General features: G+C 44.6%; 1 protein-coding gene across 4 annotated transcripts in view; it reads left to right on the forward strand.

The window, feature by feature from the left end:
• Positions 1-9,767: 9,767 nt before the first annotated feature.
• The window catches only part of FAM114A1 (family with sequence similarity 114 member A1), a 70,510-nt gene continuing 63,177 nt past the window's right edge, over positions 9,768-17,100 (forward strand). Inside the window, exon 1 of one of the 4 annotated variants that reach the window (XM_055326637.1) lies at positions 9,768-9,830. The gene's annotated coding sequence lies outside the window, so the exon portion shown is untranslated. Of the gene's footprint in view, positions 9,831-9,961; positions 10,450-10,757; positions 10,848-17,100 lie in introns of those variants that run through there. The other 3 variants (XM_055326636.1, XM_055326639.1, XM_055326638.1) reach the window with 3 other exon arrangements.

A 17,100-nucleotide genomic window follows, 5' to 3' on the forward strand; every position in this document is an offset into this window, starting at 1 on the left:
GGTGGGTCAGCAAGGTTTGAGGGGCTGCGGACCAGTTTTTAAACTAGTAGGAGCGCACAGGTGAGGACCAGGTGAAGAAAAATGGTTTTTCTAAGGTGAGACTGATCTGTAAGAGTTTGCAGCAGGAATGTTACATTGTCACCAGGGTAGTTATTGAATGAACATTGCCTGTTTTCTATTAGCAGCAGATTTAACTTTTCCAAAAGAATTGCAACCACCCCTATCAAGCAATTTTGGAGCATGCTTTTAGCTGGATGAGGTGCCATGCCTCCAAGTAAAATAAGCTTAGGTGAAGGATTTGTTTTTTTTGAAAAATCAACTTTCAAGGAGATTTTAGTAGTTGATATGTATGTACATAGCCACACCTGGGGGAAGTTGCATCCTCTTTCCCCATGTTCTGACCAATGTTTGGTATTATTAGATCCATTAATTCTTTTTTTAAAAAAAATATTTTATGTATTTATTCATGACAGACACAGAGACAGAGGCAGAGACACAGGCAGGGGGAGAAGCAGGCTGCCTGCAGGGAGCCCAATGCAGGACTCGATCCCAGGACCCCAGGATCATGCCCTGAGCCAAAGGCAGACACTCAACCACTGAGCCACTTCACCAGCCCAGATCCACTAATTATTATTATTATTATTTACTATTAATCACGTTGATTGGGCTTTCATTGTGTGTCACACACTGTGTTATTGGCTTTATATGCCGTTATTGCATTTGATGGTAATAACGATTCTTCGAAGTAGATATTATGATTGTGCCCATTTTGTAGATGAGGAAACAAAGCCTTAAAGTCTGCAGAATTTGCCCAAAGTCACAGAGCTAGTAAGGGTCAAGAGATGCATTAATTCTTTTATTGTTTTTAAGATTTTTATTGATTTATTTGGGAAAGAGAGAGCGAGCATGAACGGGGGCAGCTGGAGAGGCAGAAGCAGACTCCCTGCTGAGCAGAAAGCCCAATGTGGGACTCGATCCCAGGACCCTGAGATCTTGACCTGAGTTGAAGGTTGATGCTTAACTGACTGAGCCACTCAGGGACCCTGAGACGCATTAATTCTTAATTCTAGAATAATAAATGACACTGACATGCTGCAGGACTAAATGAAAAATCAATTTCCTAAAGGCCATTTAGAATAATTTTAGATCAACAAAGTTTGGTACAAAAAGAAAGTGTCCAGCTAACCAGACACTTCAGGCAGCCAGGATACCCAATTCCCAAGACTTTCCACTTAATCAAGAGCCTGTAAAGAACTGAACATAATAGTTGAACAATAATTCTATAATCAATCCTGCTATCTAGCATCACCTCATCTTTCCAAAAAACAAGTTAAGACCCTGAAGTTTGGGGGCACCTGGGTGGCTCAGCAGTTGAACATCTGCCTTTGGCTCAGGTTGTGATCCTGGGATCCCAAGATCGAGTCCTGCATCAGGCTCCCCAAAGGGAGCCTGCTTCTCCCTCTGCCTATATCTCTGCCTCTCCCTCTGCGTCTCTCTTCGATAAATAAATAAAATCTTTAAAAAAAAAACCCTATAATTTGGCCTGTAACAAAGTGAGATGTTTGGGTAAGAATCACTTCTGCTTTCTGGAGGAAGGGAAAGGCTAGCTTTCTTACTATTCATTCTTACTCATTGACCATAACAGGAAGTCTTCACTGGCCTGGGGAGGGCCAGCAAAGGGTGGAGGGGTCTGGTGGGCCAGCAAAAGCAACAGCTAGGGAGCCGCAGGTATCTGTGACACTGGGAAACCAGCTTTGTGAACCAGGCAGAGGAGAAAGGGGCCAGCTGGGGTTTTAAGGGAATCTCAAGCAACACTGGACCGAAGTCTTTAAGACAACACACACACATATTTACATACACAACACATGTGCACACACACACACAGACACATCACTGCAGATTTGGTCACATCGTACAATGATTTAACAACTGCTCATAAGGACATTTCATAATGCTGGCTTTCGAGAACAAGGCGACTATTCCTGTTGAGGCTATTATAATTCTGAGAAATGTCCTTAGGGAGGTGATAAAACCCACAGGAGTCAGGTTATACAGAGACAGGATGGCAGTGGAACAGACAGTACTAGACTGAACTCACAATACCAAGTACTAGCTGTGCGGTCTTGGGCATATTGCTTAACCTCAGAGAGTCTCCGTTTCTCCAAACTGGGAGTACTTGTGACTTTTAGGGAAGATGATGAATATAAAGTGACTAAAATAGTGCTTGATACAGAAGAGAAGTTATTATAGTGAGGAGCTTTGGAATTCTAGACAAGCCTTACATTTTTACATGTTGAGGTAGAAAGATGTCAGGGTGTCCTTTTTTTTAAAAAAGATTTTATTTATTCATTCATTCATTCATTCATTCATGAGAGACACACACAGAGAGAGGCAGAGACATAGGCAGAGGGAGAAGCAGGTTCCCCACAGGAGCCCGATGTGGGACTCCGATCCCAGGACCCCGGGATCCTGACCTGAGCCAAAGGCAGATGCTCAACCGCTGAGCCACCCAGGGATCCCAAAATGTACTTTTAAGTGAAAAAAAAACAAGGAGCAGAAGAGTGTGGAAAGCATGATATTATTTGCATAAAATCAATATAATTGATTGTAAATCAATAAATATCTGTGTAAATATCTGTGAGATATTTACTTAGGTTATCTTCTTGCCAGACATTGTTCTGAGTACTTTACAAATATTAATTCACTTAACCCTCATAAAGGTGCCGTGAGATATGTACTATCATTATCTCCACTTAAACTGCAGAAGGAGCAACAGGTAAGTGACCTAGGTTGTGGGTACCAGGCCTGGGGCCTTAACCCAGATAAGATCTGTCCCCAGCATCTGTGTGCTTCAGCACTCCACCAGGCCGCCTTGGAAGACACCGTGTGTCTCTACAAGACACACACCCGCAGGAGAGACAGAGAGAGAGAGAGGACAGGCTGGGAAACCAGCAGAGATTGGAGCACAGCAGCCACAAGCCAAGGAATGTCTGGGACCATCAGAGGCCAACAGCCCAGCCAACACCTTGATTTTGGACATCTGGCCTCCAGAACTGTGAGAGAATGAATCTCTCTCTGTTATTGTAAGCCACCCAGTTTATGGGAATTTGTTATGACAGCCGCAGGACACTGACACAAGGGTCTACATATGCTGCTATATGCATAACTTTTTATTATGTATACTTTGAGCAGAACCAAAAGAGAGAAATTTTTTGCACCATTTTATGCTCTTTTGTCCTTTTTAATGTCCTTTAATTTTTTAATGTGTATATGCATTGGTTTTATTTTATTTTTTTTTTTAATTTTTTTTATTTATTTATGACAGTCACAGAGAGAGAGAGAGAGAGGCAGAGACACAGGCAGAGGGAGAAGCAGGCTCCATGCACTGGGAGCCTGATGTGGGATTCGATCCCGGGTCTCCAGCATCGCGCCCTGGGCCAAAGACCGGCGCTAAACCACTGCGCCACCCAGGGATCCCCGCATTGGTTTTATTTTTAAAAAATAAAACAGTGTCGAGGTGCCTGGGTGGCACAGTTGGTTAAGCATCTGACTCGTGATTTCTGCTCAGGTCATGATCTCAGAGTTGTGGGATTGAGCCCCACATCAGGCTCTATGTTCCATGTAGAATCTGCTTATCCCTCTCCCTCTGCTTCTTCCCCTGCTCTCTCTCTTTCTCTCCCTCTCTCAAATAAATAAATAAAATCTTTTTAAAAATGTCATAGTGGGGTAGGTAAAATAACAGTCTAAGAATGGCAAATGTACCATCCCAATACAGACAGAAGCAAAACATTATTTTGATGCTTTTTACTTTTTAACATACTGCCTTTCTCTTTCCCTGGAAAATCAATCAATAAATATTTGTGTCTAGCAAGAGCTTTAAAACAAGTTATATGAAAATTATATCATAAAATATACAAACTGCTAGAAATAAAATTGATAACCTAAATATTGATATTAAAATCTAAATCTGCTGAACAAAAAAAAAGACTAGCTGCATTCAGGGAAAAGATATTTGCAACACATATAACTACAAAAGGATTAATATCTAAAGTATATAATGAGTTCTTACAAATCAATAGGAAAATGACTAACAAACTCAACGCGGGGAGATTAGCAAAGGATATAAAGAGATGGACAACAGGAAAGTAAATATATCAAACATATAAGGAATGGATCCTCATTAGGATATGGGAAAATACAAATTTAGACAACCAGGAGATACCATTGTCCACACCTGGGATGTACTAAAATCAAAACATCTAATAACACCAAACGTTGGACAGATGTGAGGAAACAGGGACTCTCGTACATCTTCAGAGATTCCTACCTAAATGGTCTGGGATGGCACCAGACATCTGTATTATTTTAAAATCTCTTAAAAAAAATGAAATGAAATGAAAATAAAAGCTCTTCAGGTGATCTAGTTCCAAAGGACCAGGACAAGGACACTCTGAGATCTAAACACCATCCTGAACACATCCCCCTCTAGTGGTCACTAGACTCCCTCAACTGCACCCCTCACCTATCAGTGCCTGGAGGTGATGGAGGCGTCCTAACTCTTGCTGCTACTTCCAGGTCACCCATCCTCCCTTCAGCCCTTGAAACCTACCCCTCCTGGTGGCAGTCATCCACAGAGGCCAACCACTTCCTTACTCACTGAGTATTTCAGCTCTGCTCACCGTCCCAGTGCAACACTATCCCTGCCATAAATCTACTGATTTTATTTTTTTGATTATTTTTTTAAATCTAGTGGTTTTAATAGCTATGTAGAGATTCTTTCATTCCGGCAGCTTCTTAGTTCTTTGATAGTCTCTCCTTTAATGATCTCACACTGCAACCTACCTCAGCCATGTATTCCCTCATGACATCCTGGATATTATTACTACCAATGGCTGCACCCTTTCCGTAATCTCGGTTGCCGACATCTAACTCTCCAGCTATCACCTCCCACTCTTTCCCTCTGCTGCCAACAATTCCTCAGCTCCACTGCACTGGACTGAAAGGTCATGATCTATCCTTTTGATCATCCCTCTGCATTCACCCTCAGCTCCCTTTCTCCTGTCTCCTCTTCCCAGGTTAAATCCCACTGATTACTGGACTGACTATACTAAGCCTGAGCAGCTGGTTGCAATCGGAGAAAATACACATCCATGTTGACTTGTTTTACTTGAAATTCATGGCTGGATCCCAACCTCAAGACAGAACAGCTATTCTACTACCCTTTCTACTCCCCTTCCCAAGCCCATTCATTCTTATACCTCCTTCCCTCTCTTGTGCTTCCAATACCTTCTTCCTTACTCTCTCAGCTAATGATGCTTCATTTTTCATGCAGACAATAAATGTGACCAGAAGAGCATTTCCACATCCTCCCCCCAAAACTCGCTAGCCTACTTGTAGCTGTCTAGCTGTACTTCCCTCTGTTCTCCTGAATGAACTCTGTCCAGAGCCAATTCCTCCCCATTGAATACTGAATACCATTCCTGCTTGTCTACTCAAGAAAAGCACTCTCTCACTCTAGCAATTATCTTTTTTCTACTACATCGTCATTTTTTGCTCTAATGTATGGTCCTAAATAGCATATGACGCTACAACTTCTCTCATATTTGAACCCCCAATCTCTTCATCTCTGCTCCTCTTTATGCCAGAACTCCTTGAAAAAGTCATCTTACTCACTGTCTCTAAATATTCTTCTATTCTCTCAAACCCACTCCAATCAGGTTTCTTTCTCCACCACTCCAGAGAAATCATTCTTGTTAAAGTCACCAATGACCTCCACATTGACAAATCCAAGGGTCAATTCTCAATGTTCATCAGAACTATCAGCAGGATTTAACACAGTTAAAAGTCCTTGAAAAGTTTTCTTACTTGGCTTCTGGGACCCCATACTGCATTCCCACACCCCCCCACACACACACCTCCCTCCCAACTTCATATTATATGACTACATTCCTTCCTAGTCTTCTTCTGGGTCCTCCTTATCTGATTTGGCACAGCTAAAACTCAGTCTTGGACCTCTTCTCTTCTGCAATTCATGAATTCTCATCATGGTTTATGGCTTCAAAACAATCAATTTGGGCAGCCCGGGTGGCTCAGCGGTTTAGCGCTGCCTTCAGCCCAGGGTCTGATCCTGGAGACCTGGGATCGAGTCCCACGTCGGGCTCCCCGCATGGAGCTTGCTTCTCCCTCTGCCTGTGTCTCTGCCTCTCTCTCTGTCTCATGAATAAATAAATAAAATCTTAAAAAAAACAATCAATTTGCAAAGATTCCTTAGTTACTATCTCTAGCCTAGACTTCTCCCCCAAACCCCAGATTCTTATATCCAACTGCCTAAGCATTTGCTAAACGTTTCTTGTTGAAAATCAAATGCCTGAATCCTTACTACCTCAGACCCCAAACCTGTCCCTTTTGCATTCTTCCTGATTTCAATAAGTGATATTTCTATTCTTTTTTAAAGATTTATTTATTGACTTTTAGAGAGAGAGAAAAAGAAAGAGAAAGAGAGAGTGAGCACAAGAGGGAGGGGCAGAGGGAGAAGGAGAAAGAATCTCGAGCAGACTCTGCACTTAGCACAGTACCTGACATGGGGCTGGATCTCGTGACCCTGAGATCACAACCTGAGCAGAAACCAAGAGTCGGAGGCTTAACTGACTATGCCACCCAGGTGCCCCATGATACTTCTATTCTTGTAGTCATTCGGGTCAAAATCCTTGGACTAATGTGTGACTTCTTTCTTTTCCTCAAACCTCACATCCAATCCTTGAGCAAATTTCATTGGGTTTTTCTTGGAAATATCTCCAAAAGCAAAATACCTCTCATGCCCTCCACTGCTCCCATGGTGGCCAAACCATAGTCATCTCTTACATGGATAAATTGCAATGGCCTCCTAACTGGTCTGTTTGCCTCTGCTCTTTCCTCCACCCACCCACCTTCACCCTATCCCGCTCCAACCCAGTGAGAATCAGACACTAGAATCATCACATACGCCTACTCAAAATCTGTAAGGATCCTCTTCTCATTCAAAGTATAAGCCAAAGTCCCTATTGTGGTTTTTGTTTGGGGTCTGGGGTTTTTATTGAAGATTGTGGTCTAGTATATGTGTCCTCTCAGGCATCCAAGAACTGGTCAGAACAAAGACAAGGGTCCAGGTATCCTCTATAAGTCACTTATTCCTTGGAGCCAGAGGGTCTTGGCACTGAGATGTCTAGAGCCAATGATCTGGAATATGGTTTGTCTGGTCATTCTCAACCAGTCCTTTCTTAGATGTTATCTTTTGTACTGGAAAAATAAAGAAGTCATTAACTCCTTGTCCCTTAACAGGAGGACATGTATTATTTGTACTATGAGGCATGTGTAAGGTGGGGGTGTAGGTCATAGCATGAATAGAAGCAGGAAAGGGAACAAAAAGTAGATTTTTATGGAGTCCCTTCAGTTTCCTCATCTCAGTTGGACCACACTGAAGGACAGTTTCAAATATCTAGGAAAGGTGGCCTGGCTATTCCATTGCTAGCCTGGGATACCAGAAAGCATACACAAAGATGGCCATTGCAGCACTATGTATAGTAGTGAAACATGAAATGCACCAAATTTCCATCAACTGGGAAATAGATAAATTGTGGATATTCATACAGTGGAATCCTATAAAGACCGAAATTAATGTATTAGATCTACACATATGAACATAAACGATTCTCAAAAATATAATGTTGAGTAAACAAATGTATAGGATGTTACTTATAAAATTTTAAAACATTGAAAAATAATTCTTTTTTTAAGAGATTTTATTTATCTATTCATGAGAGACAACAGAGAGAAAGTCAGAGACACACAGGCAGAGGGAGAAGCAGGCTCCATGCAGGGAGCCCGATGTGGGACTCCATCCCGGGTCTCCAGGATCACCCCTGGGCTGAAGGCGGCGCTAAACCGCTGAGCCACCGGGGCTGCCGGAAAAAGAACCCTATGTAGTATCTGTGGATAAAGGTATGTGCCGTAAAATATAGAAATAAGGGTGGGAAGAGTATACAACCACCTCAAGACGATGGTTACCTCCAGGGAAGGTGGAGAATGGAAGGGAAAGGATTTCCAAATATCTTTAACATTATTTTCTTTTAAAAGAAGGTTCTAAAATAAATATGACAAAAAAGTAGTTCAATCTACCTATTGTCACTCTCCACTTTTTTTCTTAAATAAGTATTTGTCATATTATTCTCTGCTTTTCAATATGTTTTAAGACTCTGGAATTTTTTAAATGAATAAAGAATTTTTAACTTGCAAAAAATAACAGGTTTTGAACTAAAACCTGGTGGGCTTGGAAGCAGCAGCAGTTGAGTAGAAGGGCATAATCTGCAGTCAGCAACAAAACCCTGTGGCTAGGGCTCCTTGTGTGATATTCTTTTATTGGAAAGGTGTGGTTTGGGTCAAAGGAGAAAAGGAAACCAGCCAGCCCTTACAAGGCAGGTCTGATTGTGCTCTTGCCCTTCAGCGCGGAGGGAGGACAGGTGTGGCAAAAGTACCTGCTGTCCCTAGTAGGCGGGCGCAGAAGTCACAGGCACAGTGTTTGTGTCCATGGTAACACCAAAACACACCTGTCACGCCTTTTGAACAAAATTTGCCAACACTCAGAATTACAGAACTCGGAAAGAATCACGGTTTTTAAAATTGTATTTTCCCTAACTCATGTAAAATATATACACATATAGATGTATTTACAGGAAAAGAGTTACACCGTGCATACACTTTGGTAAACTTCCCCGGGGCCTCGACTTGAAATTTGGCTACGGCCTGCTTTCTTTGCATGTCAACAAGTCGGATGGATAGTTATAATTTTTAATGGCCACAGCATATGAGACTGTTCGAAGCTGCTACTCTTTAAACAATCCTTTAGGGCAGACCCAGGATCGAGTCCCGCGTCGGGCTCCCTGCATGGGGCCTGCTTCTCCCTCTGCCTGTGTCTCTGCCTCTCTCTGTGTGTCTCTCATGAATAAATAAATAAAATCTTAAAAAAAAAAAACCAATGCTTTATTGTGGGATAGACTATGTATGCGTCTTCCCGGTCATAAACAACCACAGTAAATATCCTTGTACATACATATTCTTATATTTGACTATTTAAGACAAACTCGCAAATGTGGAATTCCCGGGCCACAGCTAATGTTTTTGAATCTTTTTTTTTTTTTTTTTAAGATTTTATCTATTCATGGAGAGGCAGAGACGCGGGCAGAGGGAGAAGCGGGCTCCCCGCGGGGAGCCTCCTGTGGGACTCGATCCCGGGCCCCCGGGCTCCTGACCTGAGCCGCGCAGCCGCTGCTCCGCTGAGCCACCGGGGCGTCCCAGGGCTTTTGCATCTTGACCTACATTTCCGAACTGGCCTTGTAGAGGGTGCTTGTGTTTAGTTGGTTTTACCAACTTTTATGGGATGGCGCTCCCCGAAGCAAGGGAAGGAAGGGAAAGCTGCTGAACGCGCACAATCGGCGCCTGGAAAACTCTTGCTCGAGTCGAAGCGAGCCTTTCCCGGGGACGCTGCGGGGTTTTCCGGGCGCCTTGAGAGGAAGGGAACGGTGGCGGGGAACCCCGAGGTCCCCCCCAGGTGGGGTGGCGCCCGCCGGCCCGGGAGGCTCCCAGTGGGGCCCCCCCGGTGCGGGGGCGCGGGGCGCGGGGGGCGGGGGCGCGGGGCGGGGCGGGCCGCGCGCGGGGCGGGGCGGGGCTCCTCCTGGGCCGGCCGCCCGGTCCCCCCCGCCCCCCGGCCCGCCCTCCGGCCGCGTCCCCGCCGGCCCTGCCGACGTGGCGGGGCGGGACCCGCCGGGCGCTCCCGCGCGCACTCGGCCGCCGGAGCGGTAAGAGCCCGGGGCGCCGTCTCCGCATCCCCTTCCCGGGGCGGGCGGGCGGGCGCGGGGGGGGGGGCCCTGCCGGCGCTCCTCGTCCTGGGCCCCGCATCCCGCCCGGCGCGTTCCGGGGAAGCCGTCGGCCGGGACCGGGAGGAGCGGGCTCGGGGCTGGAGGTCCGGGGAGGCGCGGGCGGCGCGGCCCGGGGCCCTGCGTGGGTGCGGGCGTGTGAGTGTGTGTGTGTGAGTGTGTGTCGCTCCGGGTCCACGCTCATGCACACACCCACACGCCCGCACTCGGGGTCTGCGCCCCCGGCCGCCGTCAGCCCCCGCGGAGCCTGCCCCGAGCTCTCCAGGTCTCGGGTCCCGGCCCCGAGCGAGGCTGGAGAAGTTTCCCCGGTGCCCCGGGTCCCCGTAAGGCAGAGGCCTCCCTCCCCGGGTTGGCCCGCCCTGGGAAACCGGGGGGCTCTGGCCGTGACCCCCACCCGCCTGGGTCCTGTCTCCCTCCGCGGCCTCGCGTGCGCTCCCGCCCCTGCCAGCGCCCGAAGAGCCAGCACCACCTGGCTGCACAGCCCCCCAGCTCCCAGGCCCCACCCGCTCACCCACTGTCTCCCTTTGGGCCCCGGAATCTGGTGAGTATTTCCCGCCGCCTCCGCTCGGGCGCCTGAGCTGCACTGCCCTTTCCTAGAGCCCGGAGACCTCTCAGTGTGGGCTCAGGGCAGGATCTGGGCCCTATTCACGCCATCCCATCCCATCCCGAACATTAAGGGTACAAGCAGGTGGCTTCTGAAGTCCGCGTCTCTCTGGACCTCCATCCAGCCCGAGGTCACCGGAGAGACCGTCTCTCTCCTCGGAGGCCCCTCCCAACCTCACCCATATTCACCCCCCTGCGCCCTCCTCCCTTTCCTCCATCAGAACCCGAGCTCAGGGAAGACTGACAGCTCCTGACCCTGTAAGCTTTAAGCGAAGGCATGAAACTTCCAGGGTGGTGTCTGAAGCACGACGGAGCCAGTGCAGAAGGAATTGGAGGGTGAGAGGGAGCCTTCTAGAATACCAAGGATTCAGCCCATATAAGTAGCCGTGTATTTATAAGTCTGGCTTATGTCAAATATTCTTTCTCTTGGATCAATATCAGACAATAATATAGTTCAGTTCTGTAAACATCTGAGGATCAGAACCCGAGCTGAGTGCGTGTTGGTCACAGTCCAGGAGGAGGAAATGACACAGAGATGCAGACTCCTTATAAATGCCATAGAAGTCAGTGCAGAGGATCACACGGACACACACAGGACGTGGAAGGGGAAGCAGTTAATGCGAGAAAAGAGTGGAGGAAATTAAGGACGATTATAGAGTAAAAAGTGATGCTGGACGTGGAAAGAGACAAATGGGAGTTTGCCTGGCAGTTGCAGGCAGGGCAGCCCGGGGTGGAGGAAGCAGGGAGGCAAAGGCAAGGGGGGCACATTTGCAGGCTGCGGTCACTGAGGGAGTCTGGCCAGGCGACAGCGCTCGGTGTACCAAGAGTTACAAGAGGTGGATGAAGAGATCGGAGCAGAACCGTGTGGGGCCACAGGTGTCATGCAAAGGTGTTTAATCCTGGTGGTTTTAAACAGGGGAGCAAATAGGTCCCATCTGTGTTTCAGAAAAATACATAGGAGACAGGTGGAGAGGGGAGGAAACAGGTTGGGTCGGGGTTGGGGGGCGCTTGGGCTTGGGCACTTGAACTTCATAGGAGGGAACCTTAGCTGCTGATTAACCTCTCACCCAGAATTTTTGTTCCTGGTCCTCACTGACCAGCCCTTTTTAAAATTGGGGGCAGTAATCTTATCCAGGGTATTGCACTACCAAATTCATATTTTGCCAAAAGTGGCCATTTAAAAAAATCCATCCACTGCACTACTATGCAGTAAAATTAAAGACATTTAATACCAAGAAAAGCATGAAGGCTAAACTTGCAAGATGAAGGCAGCCCTTTAATAAATTTAGATGGATGAAAAACTTGCTATCTTGTCCTCATTTTTCTCTATCATCATGGACTGGTCCCAGTCCCGCAGTCTTTGGTGTTTGGGAACCAAATATCCAGGTCATTTTGTCCAGTCTTTACAGAGGAGGAAGTGAGGAAGCCCAACAGGAGTGAGTTGTGTGCCCACAAAGAGATGGTGGGACCAGAACACACTCTTTCTGCCTCAGAGTACCACCCCCCCCGCCCCCCTCCTACCACTGACCTGCCCTCACTGTTCCTCTAGACTGCCTCCTGGTTGGGCCACACAGATGTTCATCCTGATTATCTAGAATTCGTTCCTGATGCAGGGCATTTGCACATACTCTTTTCCCATCAGGCCCAAGTAATCCTATCAAAGCTATTTTCAAGGTTTTCCTTTGCACAAGGTCAGTCTAATTCAGGCACATCTTTCCCTCATTCGGTGTGCTGTTTTGTATCATCGTTTAACCATCTTATGTTTGCTGAAGTAGTTTCGTGGACCTTCATTGACCAGAGCTAAAATGAAAACAGATTATTCATTTTCTGAAGGATAGTAGCCATGTCTTCCGTTTTAAACTTATTTTTGGAGCCTATGATGTTGCTGTTCCAATACCTAGCATAGTTCTGGGAGCGTTTTAGGTGATGAATGAATTTACTCATGAAAAACTACCTTATTCCCAGCCCACAAAGGCTCCTTTATATGCTACTCTTCCTCTCCTTGAGTTTTTCTAAAGAAGCCTCCTTGTTTCTGTGGGTTGAGTTTCACTAGCATCAAAGCCACAAGACATGGCTGCAGTGATCAACGTTCCAAACCATAAATCAGGAGAGATTTATAAGTCTGACTGCTTCTGGGGCACCCAGGCCGAGATGGGGACTGTCCTAGGAAACAGCATGTGTCACAGCTGTAGTCCTGGTGGACTCCCGACAGTCACTGAGCCCAAGCAGCTGTGTCTTTAGGATGCAATACTTTCTGATGGCCTCAGAGAAAAGGGCACAGTCTAAAACTAACTCCGTCTTTCCTGTCATAACACCCAGAGGAGATAAAGATCTACGAGAACAAAGGAAAAAGATTTCTGGTTTTGGTTTTGGTTTAGAGAAAATATAGACCTGTAGCAGGTAGAAGTAAATAGAGATTAAAGATATATATAAGAAATTAAAGTAGGGCTGAAAACTATAGTGACCATTTTTATTATCCAAACTGATGTGAAAATGTCTTGAAACATAGAAGTCATCCGTAAATATTTTTAGCAGTGTGGGTTCAACACCTTACAGCTGATGTGGGGTATTTCTGAAGGGGTGGCTTCTTACTGCTGGTTGAACATGCAGAGCAGTTGCAGGGAAGGAGGTTTTTGTCACAGCCATTTCTCTGCAATTGAGGTGAATGGACCTAAGGCAGGTTGGCCCTCAGCTTGTTTTTACAAGCTTGATGAAACCTGTGTTCTCTGTCCTCTCTGGCCTTTGGTGAGGACTGCTCTAGAGGCAGGGCTCAGCTAACCCAATCAGGCTTTGGGGTTCTCCTGCAATCCAAGCGTAACTAGAAAATATCTTTGATCAAAGAGGGCTAAGCTGCTGAACTCAATAATATCCAATAATATCTTCTGACCTGGTGATATAAGGGCAGACTGACCTGTACATTATTGCTTGCCTGTCCACATATCTTCAGCATTTTCCGTTTCACCAGTGGAATTTCTAATTAGCACATCTTGGGGGTACTGACTCAAAAGGGTGATTGGGAAACCCTCTCTAGAGGTGGACACCCAACTATAGATTTTGAATGCCAACTGAAGTCCTCCAGAGAGTATATTCCTGAATAGGGCACTTGGGATGTTAACCAACCACCCCAGGCTGTAAATTACAACTAACCGGCATGTATGTCCCACGATATATGCTGAAGGATTTTAGAGTACATGATGAATAGCCTGGCGACACATTTAGGGCAAAGCATAATCGACAAAGTGTCCAAAATGTTTTTTATTTGCCCATGAATGTTTATTATAGCCAGGTTTAGTCCCATGTCCCTACTTACAGAAAAGTGAAATCGTTTGGAGTGCCTTAATCAGATTAATAATACGATTTTCAAATTACCTTACACAAAAATATCAGACAGTACCTGGAACCAGCTATTGAGGAATAAAAACTGGGAACAAAAGTGATGTCAAAGCATCATTTATTCACAAACCCATTCTCCTTATGCCCCTAGGACTCATAGGATAAATTAAAACAATATGTAGGTCATGGCAACCAGGCAATCTTCTAGACCATGGGTCAGGAAACATTTTTGTCAAGGGCCAGATAGTAAACATTTTAGGCTTTGCGACTTCGTGAGCCATATGGTCTTTTCTAATACCCAACTCAGGTGCTGCGGTGCTAGAAAAGCCATAGATGGTACATCAACAAATGAATGTGTTTGTGTCCCAACAAAATCTTATTTACCAAAGCAGGCAGAGGGCAAGATCTGACCAGAAGGCTGCAATTTGCCAACCCCCTGTCCTAACCCAGTTCTGACTCAGAGATTTTCTTTATATGCCAGCTAAAGGGAAGTATGCATTTTTTGCCTTTCCCACTCATAGACTTGTTTACAGGAGTGTTATGACTAAATTCAAGGATTTTTATTTAAAAGGAGACGTTAGACGTTGAAAGAACCAAGGAAAGACAATATGGATCATTTGGAACCATTTGCTGTAAAGTAGCTCTTGAGTAGTAAATAGGGTAAAGGCATTTTCCGCTAGTTTTCAAATTACATTAAAAAATTTTTAGCTCCAATATAATTAGCATATAACTAATAGTTATATTAGTTTTAGGTGTACAATATAGTGATTCAACAGTTCTATACATCAACTGCTGATTATCACAAGTGTATTCCTTAATGCCTATCACCTGTCTCCCCCAACCCGCACCCTCCTCCCCTCTGGTAACCATCAGTTTGTTCTCTATAGTCAAGAGCCCTTTTCTTGGTGTGTCTCCCTCTCTTGCTCTTGCTCTCTGTTTTTTTTTTATTTGCTTGGTTATATTTCTTAAATTCTACATATGAATGAAATCATGTGAAATCATTTGTCTCTATCTCGCTGGCTTATTTCACTTAGCATTATATTCTAGTTCCATGCATCATTGCAGATGACAAGATTTCATTCTTTTTTGCTGGCTGAATAATAATATATATATACTTATATATTTTTATATATATATATACTTAAATATACATATCTATATATCTATATATATATAAATCACATCTTCTTTTTCCGTTGATCTACTGATGGACATGGGCTGCTTCCTCAGTTTGGCTATTGTAAATAACACTGCTATAAACATAGAGGTGCGCCTACAATCCAGTAATCGTACTACTGGGTATTTACCCAAGAAATACAAAAACAGTAATCCAAATTACATTTTAATTTTAAGTCTCCAAATATATTAATATAACAACACACATATTTGTTGAGCTCCCCAATATGGTCAAGAAACCAGGTTAATAAGTGCCACATAAAACATGAAAACTAGACAAGGAAGATCCTTGTCTTCATAGTATTTCCAACATACTGTACAAGGAAAACACTGAAGCAGCTCTCACCAAGGTGAGACAGACACAAAGCACTCGGCACTTCAGAGGAAGAAAAAATATATCCAGTTGGGAAGAACAAACAGTGGAGGCAGTGGTTATTTTAAATGGGTTTTAAATGTGTGAAAGACAACATTTTGAACCAACAGCCGTGTGAGGATCTTCTGTGAATGTCAGGCATTGCACACATGCTTACATTGTCTCGTTCTAGGTTTTGGGAGGGACCTGTGGAGTAAGGCTAGTGGCATCGATGTGCAGAGGTGCTTGAATGCCAGCTAAAGCTGGTGGCCTCATCTCCATAGTAAATGGGAAAACCCTGGGAATGTATGAATAGGATGGGGAGGGATGGGGAAGTGAAAGGGAGAGCAACAGGGAAGGGCTGAATCCAATGTTGAAATCATCAGTGTGAACCATATTGAGAGCCTCAGCTGGATTGGTGGCAGTGAGAAGAGAGGTTAAAAAAAAAAAAAAGACATGAATTCTGAGTAAAGAGCTTCTAGGATTTGGCCACTGGTTGAATGTGAGCAGAGGCTGGTGGCACTGCAGATACAGTTCTGATATGGTTCAATTTCAAAGTTAGATGTGGGTTCAAATCTCAAATTTAACAACTTGCTGAAAGTGTGACTTCTGAGCTTCCGTTGTCTCACCTATAAAATGGAGCTCATAATATCTAACAGGAGATAATACATTTAAGGGGCCTGCACTTGACAGGCACTTCATAAATGATAGCTATTGATGTTATATATTCTTGAGAGGGTGAAGGTTTAGTTAATGACAGCCCTGAGGTGTTAAGCCTGGATTATTGGGGGAAATCTAGGCACCATTAAAGGAAACTCAAAAGTCAAGAAGAAGAACTAATATTAACAGTAAGACCACAGACTCCATTTTGGATGGGAACAGATGACCAACTGGCCATTGGAACTACTTATACAGAAGTAGAATTTTTTCTAATAACAGCCTTATTAACATGAAGCACTAGGTTATATGTGTTACAGATACTCTTAATATACTGAGATAATTCACGTGCCTCAAAATTTGCTCTTTGAACGTGTGCAGTTCAGTGGTCTTCAGAATATTTGCACAGTTGTGCACCCATTATCACTAACTTTAGAACGTTTTCATCATACACCAAAGAAAGGAGTCTGTACCCATTAGTCGTCCCTCCTTATTCCCTTCAGCTCCTGGAAACGACTAATTCACCTTCCATCTCAATGGAATGAGATAGATATTCAAAACTCACAACATGAGAGTGGTGTATGAAACCCTGAGAAAGGGATGTGATTCACCAAGGGAGAGAATGTTGCATGAGCAGAGACAATAGCCAGAGGACCTTGGGGATGGCTACATGAGGGTACCAGAGAGTTTCATGTGCATGTGATTCTAAGCCTGGATTCCATGTAGCCAATATGTTAAGTGGCTACTTACCTACCATGGCTCTAATGGCAACTTGACGTTTGACCAACTAGTAAACACAGGTCAACAAAAATACCAGCTGATTTCACTTAGACTTGGCTTCTGTTAGAGTGAGAACACTGTTTTCATGTTAGCCTAAGAAAATTATCACCTCAAACGAGCCTTCTAGATCAGTGCTATCCAGTAAGGTAGCCAGTAGCTACACATGCCTCTGTAAAATGTAAACTTAAATGATTACATAAAAATGATTACATAAAATTACATAAAATTTAAAATGTAGTTTCTGGGGCACCTGGGTGGCTCAGTCGATTAAGCATCTGACCCTCAGGTCTT

This window comes from Nyctereutes procyonoides, unplaced genomic scaffold, assembly GCF_905146905.1.
Source record: "Nyctereutes procyonoides isolate TBG_1078 unplaced genomic scaffold, NYPRO_anot_genome, whole genome shotgun sequence".
NCBI lineage: Eukaryota > Metazoa > Chordata > Mammalia > Carnivora > Canidae > Nyctereutes > Nyctereutes procyonoides.